Below are 15,782 nucleotides of genomic sequence, written 5' to 3'. Positions count from 1 at the left end.
GATGTTGCCATAGAGGGGACTTACACCTACGTGGCTCGTAGTTCTGGGACTATATGGGTACGCTGAACCCTAGTCCAACTCGGTATTATGCTAGTCCCAATAAATTAAGTGGTTAACTCGTTATGACTGAATTTTTGTAAATACTGATAGCTCAAAACTAAACATGCAAATTGAGAATGCAACAATTAATCTGATAATGATGCATTAATAACTAAGGCATGTATAACTGAATAACTAAGATATTTGACCTAGCATGTGTAATTTAAGAACTAAAGAAATACATAGCTAGGATTCTGAATATCATACAATAGACTGAGTAATAACATGATAATTTGATTTTGAACATTTAAATAACTAATTCATAATGATTTGTTGAAATTCTAGAAACCCTAGGTTTGTTTATAATCACGGAATCAAGAATCTAACTGAATTCTAGGGACCTAATGGGCAAAAGGAACCCAATAGTGAAATCCCACATACCTGGTGACGAAGTCCACAGAGAAATCCTTTGATTTCTGGGATGGAACTGAAGAAAACTTGTTGCGTTATTAAACTAGGGTTCTTGACTTTTTTCTCCTCTCTTGCTTCTAATTTTCTATGTTTTGATTAATGATTTGACTTAGGTAAGTTTTAGTTATGTTTCTAGGCTTAAACTGACTAAAACCTCATGATTTAGGGTCTAAACGACATATCTTAGGGGTTAAATGAAATAGGAAAAGACCAAAAGATCCCTGAATTAACTGCTGTAGGAGTGACTGACGGACGGAATTGACGGGTTGTCATTCCATCTACGGTCCGTAGGTTGAGATCGTCGGTCAAATCTGCCCAACAGGGCTTCACTAACATGAGCATAACTTTTTACTGGGAGGTCGAATTTTAGCAAACTTGGTGGCGTTGGAAATAGGGTTCAATTATCTATCATATCATATGTCATGGGACACACAATTCTTTTTCTGCTAAGAGTTATGACTATTTGAAGTTGACCTAATCACAATTTTCATCTAACTGGCTGCTATCCTCACCTACGGTCAGACCTACGAACAGACCTATAGACCGTGCATCGAATGACTGTCCATGCTGGTCAACCGTCAATCGGGACTGAAGCTGGGCTTTAGGGGTATCATTCCACAGACACGAACCACTGTCCGTGACCTGACCTACGGACCGTAGGTCCGGCCGTGGGTCAACACTTGGCCGAATTTCTGGCTGAGTTCTGGAGGAGTTTGCTGACACGAACCACGGACCTGCAGGACAGACTGTGGGTCCTCCCATGGTCCGTGGATGGCGCCTGTGAATGCCACTTGCAACACCAGAAATCTGCAATCTGGTCTATTTTCGGATACGGAGTATTACAATCACAGAGCCCTTCACGGGTCGTGGACCACGTCACGCGCTGCACTGGTACTCTTGAAAGTCAGACAGAATCCATCGGGCACATACATCAGACCACGGGGACCCTCACGGGCCGTAGTCTTAACGACGAGCCGTGGTGGCTTCCGTTAAGTCGAGTGATATTTGCGTAATTAAGACACAACTTCCGATGCAAGTGTCTAAGATCGTACACTAGTTTAGTAACCCAACCAAGGGTTGGAATCGTTCCCAAGAGAGTGGTTTTGAGAATTAATAGAAAAATAAAATTTAGTTCTAACTAGTCGTAGCTAAAGACATTAACGATTAAAAACATTGTAAATTAAAGGGGGACACAAGAATGTCAAATAAACAATGGGGTTTTGTCACTAGTAAGTAAAAACAACAAAATAAACAAGGGTTTCTAAGTAATGAGAGGGGATCCTTGGGATGTGACGGGAATACAGGTTAGGCTAGATTATTGGATACGTGCTTTCGATAGAAGATTCATAGAATAATTGTCACTAGGCTAAACTTTAAGGGGGATAAGCTCTCTCTCAAGAAACCTACCCCGTTTCAAATGCATTCCTCTCGGACACCCACTTGACGCATGAAGACCAGTCTACGCCTCAACCCACTTACTCTCTCGAGTTGAGTGTGTGGGCATGGTACTAGGGTTCACTCTCTCGAGCTGAACCTCATGTCGACCCACTCACACTGGCCATCAATCTAGTGGTCTTAGTTTTACGACCTCTCTCTCGAGCAAGCCGAAAATACATAAATAAACTTGTATTTGCACCTACAAATTCATTAAATTCATCCACAACCAGTAAAAGAAATCACATTTAAACTACGAATAGACAATCAGCAAGCAAGACCCAACAATTATCTTAACCCATATTCTCTAAATCACACCCCAAGAATTGGGGTTTTTAGCCACACATGTATAAGAGATAGAAATTTATACCAAATTGAGATTGCATTCAACTGGGTATGAAGATTTAAGTCTTGATACAAGCCAAAATTGAAGAATCCAAAAGACCCAAATCCAAATCTTGAAGATGAAACCCTTTGGAACTTCAAGTCTTGAAATCCACTCAAACTTAGAGCAAAAATATCTAAAAGTACTACTCTATATGAAAATTATAATAATTGTTCGACTCTTAAAACTACAACTCTAACTAGTATTTATAGTTTTCATAGATTTGTGCTGCAGCGGATCATTTGGCGTCGTTAGTCGGAATAGCCGATCAACTCGGTGATTCGCCCTTTGGTGTAATTCATCGCCGTGTTGCACCAGCCTTTAGCATTATCGTGCTCTGGATTATTGGGCGACATGGTACTGCTTCACGGAACTTCTTAGCGATGTGTCAACTGCTCCCTTTTTCCACCAACTTGATCATTTTCTTCAAGGCTCAGCACACTAGAACAAAATGGGAAGTAAGACCCTTCGGTGACTCGCCAAGTGGACTCGGCGATCCTCAAGCCTTCATTTCTTCAGTTTTCTCAGCCTTTTCGTTCCTTTTTGCGACGTAATGTCAATTCTTTCCCTCAAACTTCAAATACCTGAAACTTAAGGGTTTTCATCAGATATTGAGATAAAATAAGCATTTGAGGACAAAATTTCTATTAAAACATATCCCTAAATGAGTCCAATTTGTGGACTCATCATCCCAGGTGAAGGACCACGAGGACCTTCACGGTCTGTGATCCTTCACACGGTCCATGAATTGGACTGTAGTAGGGAGTCCCGAAATAAGCAACTACTGGAGCAAGGTCCATGGCCGGCCTCACAATCCGTGGTCAGCCCCGATAGACTTTTAAGTCAGGGATCGTTTGGTATTTTCCTTATGCGTTGGACCCTAAACTACGTCTTTTAACCCCTAAACTATGTGGTATTGGTCAGTTTTAGCCTAGTAAACTAATTAGAACTTACCCTAATCGATCATTCACCTAAATCAAGCGAAAATTAGAGTAAAAATCATAGGGAAAGATGAGCAGTCCTAGTTCAAGAACGCAACGAGTTTTCCTCAGTTCCAGCCCTAAAAGCGAAAGATTTCTCCATGAAATTCATTACCAAGTATGTGGGATTTCACTAGTGGGTTTCTTTTACCCATTTGGTCCTTAGATTTCAGTCAGAATCTTGATTCGCTTACTATTATCTAGACCTAGGGTTTTTTTAATGTTAGAAATTATTGGGTTTTAGTTGTTAAAATGATCCAAATCAGATTATCATGATTTTAGTATTATTTTTCGTAGATTCCTTCTTAAAATCAGAACCCTAGGTATATAGTTCTTTTAGATCATGAATTACACATGCTAGGCCAGTTATTTCAGTTATACATGCCTTAGATTCGAATGTTTTATTATTAGTACATTAATGTTGCATTTTCAGTTAGCATGTTAGTATTTTGAGCTATCCAGTATTACAGAAAATCAGTCATAAATTGTTAATTACAAAATCAATTGGGAGTAGCTTATTACCGAGTGGACTAGGGTTCAGCGTACCCAAATATTCCCAGAACTACGTGCCCAGTAGGTTTATTAGTACCCTCTGTGGGCATTACATTTTAGTGATCACGCCAGTCATGCCTCTATACCTTTGGCAAGCTAAGGTATATTGGGTCCTCTCGATGGGGCGTATACATCGGTCTCCACATTTAACTCATATGGTGTTATGTCGGTTATTAGTAGCTCCCTTACAGTCATAATCTATTTCATTGACCATGTTATCAGTTACAGTCAGATTTCAGTGTCAGTATGTTATAAACCACGTCATTGCATTCAGTCATTTCATGTTCAGTATTTTCAGTATAGTATCATGCTTATCTCATATCATTGCTGAGTTATATGCTTTGTTCAGTTTATTCTATCCTGCATGCTCAGTTCCTTTCAAGTACTGACACATGCTATGCGTTACATCTTCTCGTGATATAGGTTCAGGTTCTCAACTTCTAGATCATGTATAGATCGGTTGCCGATCTTCAGCTCAACAACATCAGTGGTGAGTCCTCATTCTCCGAGGACGACATACATGTTTACTTTGCTTTGTGTCTTAGTTTCAGTTTTTGCTAGATTTAGCTGGGGCATGTCTCAACACTTCTAGTCAGTTAGAGGCTATTTTCAGACATAGTTAGTTTCATCTTTAGCACTTGAGTTTGACCTTTCAACATTTGTTAAACTCTCAGTATTTATATATATATATTCAGATAGTATATAGGTATTCCCCATCATTTTAGCTTAAATGATGACTTAGCTTCTGCACAGTATTTTTTTTACTTCAGTTTACTTTAGTATGCTTATGATATGCCAACATGGTTAGCTTGGGGTCACTCGTGATCCTAGGTCCCGTGTCCGCTTCCTGGGGGTAGCTTCGGGGTGTGACACTTACAATATCAAATTCCATAACAATTTTAGACTTCAAAATTTGAGGAATATTTGTGGAAGCATTTTATTTTACCTTATCAAAAGAAATACAAAAGGAAACACTGTATGTTCTCCCAACTGACAACTCTATAACTCAGAGTCCCCAATTGACGCACAAGTCAAAGTTCAAATTATGAAGCTGACTATCCAGTTTAAGCTTTAACTATAAAGAAAGAGAAAAAAAACCAAATAAAAATGATGACTCCTTAGTATATTTTTAGTTGTCGATTATTAACTTGACACACAAATAATACGTAGATGATAATTTGCTTTGAAAAAATATCTTGAAAAATGACTTATAGCAAGAATACATTAGAAACTAAAGTGATAAATTATCTTAATTTATTAAATTGCAAGATGAAGATCCAAAACAGGTAAGATAACTGTCAATGAGAGAAGAATAAAAAATTATTAAGACACATAACCAAATACATTAGATGACTAAATAGAAACTCACTCAAACGAAGGAAGAATATCTTAAAAAAAATTATAGGAGAGAAACACAAAAAAAAATAGCAAAAAGAGTACTTGAAAATTACAATAGAGATGAATGGAAGATGCAAGTGAGAGAGAATGGAAAAAAAAAAAGAACATTGCAATTCCTCCCACTTGCGCTAAAGAATGGAAAATAGAAGAGATGTTGAAGTCATATGAATATGTGTCCCAAGGTAAGAAATTGGAAAGACTGCAATTACTACTCCTAGTGACACGTAAATTTGCAAGCATAAATGAGAGTTGAATAGTTACAATTGCCCTCAAACATGAATTGAATGACAGGAAGTAAACATGTTGATACTCATTTTGAACTCACTCTTCTAATATAGTAGAATTTGTTCCAAGTCAGTAGTTAGGATAATATTTATTCAACTTTTAAAAAGTTCAAGGGGTTATAAAACTCCCACAAATATAAAGTGTGTGCGCTTGGAATATTTTGTATATTTCAGGTTGGGGTGTAATCATGCATTTTTCCTTTTATTTATTTGAAAGTAAAACATAATAATTATTTATTTATGTTGAAAATATAGCCAATATTTACATTTTATTATTACTAGTAATCTATGATGATAATGAATTTATCAAACATATTCCTCAGGATGCTTCCACTTCAAAATTTCTATAAATCTCAAATAGTTAAACATAACTTCTCAATACTTAGCCAATAATCGAATTTGTCACTTCAAAGTTTTATATATGATACAATCATTTTTCTTCCCGATAAGCTACATTATATTTATTAGGTGAATGTGTTTGTTAAATGCGAAATGATAGTATTTAATAACAAATGTGAGATTCAAAATTTTGTTAATTTAAAAAAAAAAATTGTTAATTTTCGCTCAGATTATTATAAAGTTGGCTTGAGATCAAGAACATTAATGTAAAACAAAATCAAACAAGCAATAGAGAATCAAATATCAATATGATTTTATTTAGATAAACTCAAAATAGTACAATCTAATAATATTATGATCCAAATCAAGAAAGACAGTAGAGACTCAAAACACATAACAAATCAATGGATGGTAGATAGTCTTGAAATATCACTTGCATTTAAGAGTACTCTTGATCTTATGAATTGTGTGTGAGATGAGTGCATTTGCTTCTTTGACCAACTCCAAAGAAAGAACTGTAGCTGGAATGATGTTCCCCACCATTTGAAAGTTGATAGTCATTAACGATCCACCACCGAACCCATTATTCATCTCCCCAGAAATAACATTATAATTATTAGTTGTAGAGAAATCTTGAAAACAATCCGGGACTATTGTTATTCCATTTGATAAGAGAGTCACACAAGAAGAGTCCCACCCTCTCATCACGGTATTAATTTCTTGTCAATCAATTGTAGCATAAACCAAAAGAGATCCAGTTGCATCCATGTAAGTACCTTGCAAGAGCACTCGATTAGCACCAGAGTCATCCCCCTACATGTTCGAATTAAAAGAAAATATTATTTATAAATTAACAATTAATTAAAAATACTAATTCAATCATGTATCCAAAAAAACACAACAATTAATCACTCACATGTGTAAAAATTAGAGAAATGTTACTGTCGACAGTTTGACCCTTAGAAATATTAATCATTTGTTTCATGGGACAAGTATTGGACAAGACATCCCACTGGCTCCTTATTTGTTCATTAGTGAGGAATTTGAACAAACACTGGTGTTTCACTGGTAACCAGATTGTCTTTGTTGCACTTAACACCACACCAGTCGATTCACCAAGGTCACTAATATTAGTCCTCATCATTAATTTGGAATTTTCTTCATTTGCTAGTTGAATTATTTCCCAATAGTGAGCGGTTGCACAAACCCCCGCACAAAAAATATGCGTCATGCGTTGAGCCAACATCCTTATACCTCTCTCACCAATTAAATCAACTTCCACAAGTAAAGCTACATAAGAATAAATTCCTTTTAATATTCAAAAGTATAAAAATAGAAATGGCACAATAATTGAACCTCTATGCATGATTACTTATGGGATCAATAATCGACTTCATCACTTTCAAGAACTGATATTGTCTTTGCAAAGTAGCCATCCACCTTTGAGCACCAAATCTCAGACCAGTTTTTATCAAAGGGCAATACCAATTGTGGACAAGATTTTCGTTATATTCCATGTGCTCAATCAAGTAACCTAAAAATATTTCATCAATATTACAAAATCACTAGAGAGAAAAATATGAGCTTGCATGAAATATTAACTTAATTATTAATTAAAATAAAATGGCCATTATTGGAGAAAACTTAGAAAATTCAACCAATAAATAAAAGAGTCAATCGCAAGGAATGTATAAAAAAGATTTCTAGTGGTCTTGCCAATAATTATGGAAGGAGGGAGTGTGCAAAATATTTAGGTCTTGCATTTGGTATGATGCGAGGATAAAAGGAAACAAAAAACTGCAGAAAAATTAATGTATCTAAATATATTAATTTGAAAGTGAGCATACAAAAATTAGACAATTAGAATTTTATTGCATGGTTAGAAGGTGAAGAATAATAAAAAGAAATTCTTTATCAAGAAAGAATATAGCATGTTTCAAACAATTACTAAATAGTTGCATTACTCAAAGCTAGAAGAAAGTTGATCTTTCTCATTCCGAATAAATAAAGAAAAATTCAAATAGAGAACAAAGCACTACAATGAATACATAGATTGTATTATAAAAAAAATCAATAAAAATAAATCAACAAGAATAAAATTAATAAATATGAGAGATCTAGCTCATTGAATTTCAAAAAATATAAAGGCCTATGAAATGCAAAATAAAAAGACAATTTATTTTGAATTATCTGGCAATAACCATTTGGCATATCTTGTAAAATACAACCAGATGGGAGCTTCCGACAAATTTTAATTTCGCTCTCTTGTGAACCTTCTTGAATTGTGTCAACAGACACATCGACGATAGCCCAGACACCTTCAACATGTTTCTTACAGAAGCGAAGAAATTGTATTTCGCGAACAGAAACTAGGTCAGAAATGATTTGCAATTCGGCTTTAATCTGCAAGTCACTACTTTCAAGTTGTTAGTGCATGAAATAATAAAATAAATAAGATATGTAATTTACATAAAAATAATAAGTAAATAGAAATACCAATAACAGAGAACCACTCTTATTTCCACCTATGCCAGTGGAAATCACATTAGTAGTATATGATTTTCCAACCATGCTTGGACACATCTCTACCCACTGCATCTACATATATACAATACAGTACATAACAAAAAATAAAAATATAACATGTCAACACATACTTGTCTTCATCACTTGAAGTTAAATTTGATTGATTAAAATAATATGCAACAACTAATTGAAGCACCACTAAAAAAAACTAATAAAAAGACATGTCAAATATAGTAAAAGAAAGAGTACAACTAATTAAAAAGAATAAAAATATAAAGAACTAATTATTCATGTAAAATAAGGGGTAGGTGGTAAGGAGATGATAGTTCTTAAAAATGAGACAGAGGAAAAAATTGAATTTAAAATGAAGAACCAACGTACCTTATCCATTAGTGTATTCACCAATGCCAAACTGGTGTCAGCTACTGTACCCGATGCCCTTGTGGCTTCCGTTGTGAAATGCTCAGGTTTTGTGCCAATTAATGGGTTAAGAAATCGAGCATATTCCTTAATATTTAACATTTCTCAACATCCATCCAAACTGCTTACCCAAAGAGGTTTATCATTCTCATACAACCTAAAAAGCTCATTCAAGGCATCCATAGCAAGATTCAATAACACCATCTTATCGTGCACTACATCTTTATTAAATAAACTTAATTTGTATACTTGGGCGGTAAGCCTTTTAACTTCATCTTCCAATTGGTCATGCTCAATCTTTCTTTGATTCTCATCAATGTTTTCTTTACAATTGTCACGAATTGAATTTTCTACGGCATCCTTCATTACAATATGCTCTATGCGAAGCTTTTCATTTTCTTGCTTCAGAGTCTTATTTTCGTACAATTTCAATTGCGACTGATAGAATAACACAATTCATTTTTATAATCAATTCTACAAATTTCACATAAGAAAAACATCAATTAAGGGAACAAAATGTGATATGCATCACCTTCATTTGGGTTCTTTTATTCAGGAACCAATTTTGCATCTTGTTGATGTCCATGGATAATTTTGTTGCAAGTTCTAGTCGTAATTTTTTGTTAGGAAGTGAATTCTTTTTGAAAAACATATTCCCAATGGTATAAACAATGATCAAAAAATCAAAATTAACATAAGAAAATAAACAAGTACAAAATAAATTAGAATTATACTTACGTTTCAAGATCTTGAATCTAATCGGCATTATGCCTAATAGGTTTCTTCCTCTTCGATGATGATTCACCACGTTCATCTACAGATGCACCACCAGTTATGTTGTCACCGATAGAACTTCTCTCTATTTCTTCCTCTCATGATTCTCCTATCACAACATTAACCAAAGTTNGCATTATGCCTAATAGGTTTCTTCCTCTTCGATGATGATTCACCACGTTCATCTACAGATGCACCACCAGTTATGTTGTCATCGATAGAACTTCTCTCTATTTCTTCCTCTCCAGATTCTCCTATCACAACATTAACCAAAGTTTTTCTTCTCTCATTCATGTCACTATGACCTTCCATCTTTTATTTCTAAACAAATTTAAGATTGTATCAGTTCAACTCAATATCATGCATATGTGATCATATAATACCAGAATTCAAAAATTATTTGGTTCCAAATAATTGCAAATGAAAATAAACAACATATCAAGATACTAGAACAAGAGAATTATTTGGTTCCCAATATATTGCACAAGGAAGTGAAAAAATATTTTATTGAAGAAATATATATTCAGAAAGAGTTAAACTCATGTAGTAACATAAATGGAGCGTCTAGTTATCGTGAAAGGTGGTAGTAGTTAGTAATTACGAATCTATAGAATAATTCCATTTCCATTACTATATATTTTTTTACCAATGAAGACTTCAAAAATTGTTTAAAAAATACAAATCAAAATCAATTCACCTATCCACATCTGTCATTATAACAAATTTAGGTTAGGTCTTATGATTTTTAGCAGTGTCTTAGGTCATATCTAAATCATTTAATGCGACGTAAAATATAGAAAAAAATTATATCGTATTAGTTAATTATGTATGTTGAGCTTATACCAAATAGCAAAATTAGTGAATATTCATGTAGTCAATTCAAATTTATCTAGTGCTAACACATAGTTGTTATTATTGTTAGTCCACAAGAGACAAATTCAGTTGAGGCCTATGGATAACAAAAAGGAGAGAGAAAAGGGTAATAAAATAAATCGTAAATGACAAATTTTCAAGAAAAGGATGGTAGAAAAATCTATTCTAAATTCACACCAAATGATATTTTAAAAACAGAAAACACTTTTTATCAAAATATTCTTATTTTCATGAAACCTAAAAATTTGAAAGCCCATATATTTCAATTTATATTTCATCGTGTCCATAAAGAAATTTCAAATATCTTTGACTAAAGATGAAAAATAATCTCAAAGATCTAATTAAAGATGAAAAATAATTTCAACGATCTAATTAAAGATGAAAAAGAGTTTCAAAGATCTCAAAGAAACTTTTTATTTTCGCATCTTAAACTCATGTTGAACTATTTATTATTTTATAAGATGTTCCCCAAAAATATTCATATATCACAAAAGTTACATTGATAACTTAATTATAAGATCTATAAACCAACAAAAAACAACCTTGTTAACTCTCCACAGAATAAAAAGCATTAGACTTGGAGATCATTAAATGCTGATGTTTAGAATGCAGACATACAAGGTATATATGGGGTAATTAATTTAATGAATTTACAAAAATCTTGCAAAATAGGAACAAGATAGGTAGAAAAGAAAGGAAGAATCAATTATCATATAAATTACTTACATAGAATGACAACACGTCTTGCTTAGTACTTGAAGAAATCAATGGGAAGACTCAAGAATACAACTACTTGATTAACTTAGTGAGGCAATTTTAGAATGGTCTGAAAAATGTGATTAGTAGTAGCTATATTTACTACAAGTTTTCTCTAGATTGGAAGGAGAAATGAGTAAACTTTGAGTTGTTTTCTACTCACTTACCAAAATATAATGATAAAGATGTTTGACCAATTGACATAATAAATAAATATGCCCTTTTAATTAACTTTATTTTATATTTATGTCCTCCAACTTTGACTCTGCGCAAGTAGACACTCGAACTTGTATAGAATATATAATATGGAATATGATTACTATTTATTAAATATTAAATAATGACATATTATTGCATTATGATGGGACGATGCACTGTTATTTTTTCATGAAAAAAACATGATTGTTGTGAAAAGTCATTTGTTCATGAAAGAACATGACTCATATGAAAAGTTATTTGATCATGAAAGAACATGAATCTTATGAAAAGTCAACTCTTAACTTCTATAAATATAAATATTCTCTAGAAATAGCCTAAGAAAAATTTGCATGTATAAACATAGGGCTTTGTTGTATTCTGAAGGGATTTGTTTGTATTTTTCTCAATGTGTATACGTGCAATATCTCTTTCAAGAAAGTTATTACACGACTCAAAGTCTTCTTCTTCTTCAATTTTTATTTCCTATTATTTTTTTCTAACAATTACATTATTGCTCCAAGCCATCAATATTTGCTAAACACCTCAAAAATTTATATATTAAGATCCTTATAATTCTTCGTAGGTGTATAGATTTATACTGAGTGATTTTGTCACAATCTAAAAAATGGACGTGATAACAATTGTGTATCCTTACTAAGACAAATTAGCCTCAACCCAAAAGAATCGAAAGAAATGTAGAAGATAAAGCAAGAAGAAGATAAAAGCATAAAACTTATTCATTCTATTAACACCCCAAAACCTGGTTGTTACATGTACAAACCACTAATACATAAAGTGCAGAATTAAGAAATAAGTACAAGTCTCAAGTGTTTATTTCTCAATTAGAACAAAGCATTAAAAGAAGAAATGGAGGGTCCACCGGGATGACAAGCAACTACCTCTCAAAAGGTCCTTGACAAGCCTTGGAAATGGGAGAGAAAGAACAATCATGCTATATTGGGCTCGGAACCTGAACAAATGTATAAGCAAGGAGTGAGTAGCAACAATACGGTACCCAACAAGAAATCTAATAAAAACAATTTAGAAATTGAGTACTCCTTTCATCCCAACCGAACCTCCTCAAACTAAAATATGCATAGAAATCAGCCCAACCTAAAGGTTCTACAATACACAGCTCACAAGGCTCAATAATCACAGTTCAATAGTCACAATTCAACAATCAACACGTATCAAGTACATTAATCTCAATATCAAGTAGATCGATCACAAGTAACTAGTGCATCAATCACCGTTAACAAATATGTCAAACATAAGCATCAAATCATAATAATCAAACTCTTGCAAGAATAATTTCCCTTCGAAACAATATCATTAATCAGAACCATTTTCCATCAGCTTTATAACCTATCACTAGCTGAAACCATTTTTGATCGTCTTTATATCATATCATTAGCTGGAACCATTTCCCATTAGCATTGTATCACTAGTTGGAACCATTTCTCATTGGTTTTGTACCACTAGCCAAAACAATTTCTCTTCAGTTTTGTATCACTAGCCAGAACCATTTTTCATTGATTTATATTATATCATATCACTAGCCGAAGCTATTTACCATCGTCTCTATATCATGTGACTGGCCGAAATCATATTCCATCGACTTTATATCACACGCCTCATCACAGCGTACAACAATCCATGCACATAAGTAAATTCTGTAGCGACCCGAACCGTCATTATTTAGGAGAATAAAAATCCGAGAAAATTCTAGGCCATTGTCCCGCCAGGATGGGCCAGATGCCTCTAGGGTGGCAACGCTAGAGCGGGATAAATTGGTGCCAGAGCAGGATAGGCGAGACAAAATGCAAATAACGTGGAATCCTTTTTTCTCCTTCTTCCTAAAATACCTAATTTAGTTGTAAAAACACCCTAGACACCCTTAAAAAGTTGTTGCAAGCCTGGGAAGAAGGAAGAGAGAGATTCCTAGCGTGAAGATACCGATGGATTGCGAATTTCTGATCAAGATCACCGTCCCGGAAACAAGAATCAAAGACCAAAATTCCGTGCTGCTGCTTGGCGCCCAGGTAGGCTAGGTTTTATGAATTAAGTAGTTAAAATCTGTGTTCACTGCGTAATAAGTGTAAATCAATGGTACGATTCATGTTTAGGCATTCGTGCACCGAAAGAATTGTGGTTAAATCCTTGAAAGAAGCCTTAGATGATGATCTAGGGTTAGGTAATGGTTATGATTCTATAATTGTGTGATGTATGTTTGTTCTTGCTTCATTATGATGCATATACTATGAATGTTGCATTATTGATCACACTTGTTGTAAATGAGATAGATGAATGATGAATGCCATGAATCATGACTAATTTGTATGAACTTGAGAATATACTTGTGATTGTGAATGTGGTGTGTTGACTGGATCGGTTGCCACGTTCCGGCATAACTAACTTAGATCGGTTGCCACGTTCCGACATAACTAACTTGGATCAGTTGCCACAATTCGGCATAATTATGGGATAGGTTGCCACGTTTCGACAAAATTCTTGGATGGGGTACCATATTATGATATGCTAATTGTTTGAGTTTAGGTCCCATGAGAGGACCAATGATTTGATGTAATTGTATGCCTTGAGGTTTGTGAAACTGTACCTTGTTCATAATGATAATTGTGTTGTTTTTGCCGGATTTGTTGTATGGTTATGAGGGCTTATGTTGACTATTCTTCTGTGTGAGCAAACTTGATATGTACCTTGATGAAAAGTGAATCGCAAAGAGCATACCCAACCGGGAGGAGATACGGAAGGAGGAAAGTCAATGTTTCAAGAATGGTTAATATCCGAGAAAAGAGGGTTGTGTGTTGTAATGGCAAGGAAGTGGGGTAGCGTACATGATGAAAATGCTTAGACAGATTTCACCTTGGAGAAAGGGATTTGTGTTAGTGGTTAGAAAGCTTGACGTAATGTGCTATGTGGCCTTGGTGGGTGATATGAAGAGGAAGTAAGGGTATGACGTGAGCGGTTAGTGGGAATGCTTATAGTGTATTAGGNAGAAAGGGATTTGTGTTAGTGGTTAGAAAGCTTGACGTAATGTGCTATGTGGCCTTGGTGGGTGATATGAAGAGGAAGTAAGGGTATGACGTGAGCGGTTAGTGGGAATTCTTATAGTGTATTTGGTGGACTTCGCAATGTGTTAGAATAGTTAGGCTATGATCAAGAACCTAGTAGTAGGTTGATCGAGAAGGTGGCTAGTAGTTATAGTAAGGGCGCTAGTGTAATTCTAAGGTATTCAAGAAAGGGTAAGGGTGGAGAAGCGAGTGGTTTATTGTATCTTTCTGCTAGTTGATTTCTTATTTTATGCGGTGGGCGTCGGGTTGACCGATGATTCCTACCAATATGCGTGTTTTGTACTGATACTACTCTTGCTATGTCTTTTGACATAGTCTGGATGCAGGTTGGTGATGTTTTATTAGGTAAAGACGAAGAAATTCTCCTGTAGTTTCTATCTTCCTTCCGCATGGTGGGAGCTGTGTCTTTTATTATCATGTCTAGTTGTACTCTTAGTAGCTCTTGTACCTTCTTAGACTAGATCCTTAGAGGTGTTAATTACTTAGAAGCCTTAAAACTGATTTTGTTTTAATAGTTCTTATTTATAAAATTTCGTTAGCACATTTTACTTCCGTTTTATTTAGTTTACGCATATTGTAGCTATTGGGATGAGAGGGTTCTCCTACTTAGGTGGTAGTATCTATGAGCCCACATGGCCCAGTGGGTTGGGTCGTGCCAAATTCACACCATTAGAAAGAGACAATAGTTCAAACAATTCAAGTTCACATTCATGCCATCAAAGCATTTCATTAATCAATCAAATAGGGGTCACAATAAGGCAATTCACAAAATAGTATGATCAACACATAGCCTTTTATTTAATCCCTTTTTTATTCATTAAGTTCAATCAAGGGGAACAATGAACTCTTTACGTCATCCCCATTACTCCCAACACAAAATAAAGGAAAAATGCATGAATTCTGCTAGAATACAAGGTTTGGGAGATCATTAGTCACTCCAAGACTTGAGTCTTTCCCTCTCGGTCAATGTCTAAAGCCACACAATTTATAACAAACAAGTATTCACAATAATTTTTCAAAAATAATAATACCCACATCATATACCTTGGAAAGCAGGTCAATCAATTCAAAACCTGATTCCGAAAATGAAGTTTGAATATGAAATTCTTTACTTGAAATCATTACCCATGGCATTTGGAATACACTGGTGAAAACCATTTCAGAAAAGGACTTAAAATCAGTTCGCAATCTCCATTTTAGTTTAGGACTCGAGTTCTTGAAATCTCGTCATTTACCAATCAGAATCCCAAATTTTGATATT

The 15,782-nt window shown here is 34.5% G+C and overlaps 1 pseudogene; it reads right to left on the bottom strand.

Annotated features, from left to right (window-relative positions):
• Nucleotides 1-6,311: 6,311 nt before the first annotated feature.
• LOC125873661 (homeobox-leucine zipper protein ANTHOCYANINLESS 2-like) lies at nucleotides 6,312-9,032 on the bottom strand (annotated as a pseudogene).
• Between the last annotated feature and the right edge of the window lie 6,750 nt (nucleotides 9,033-15,782).

The sequence above is a fragment of the Solanum stenotomum genome, chromosome 8 (genome assembly GCF_019186545.1).
Source record: "Solanum stenotomum isolate F172 chromosome 8, ASM1918654v1, whole genome shotgun sequence".
NCBI lineage: Eukaryota > Viridiplantae > Streptophyta > Magnoliopsida > Solanales > Solanaceae > Solanum > Solanum stenotomum.
This window is presented reverse-complemented; position numbering and strand designations above follow the sequence as displayed.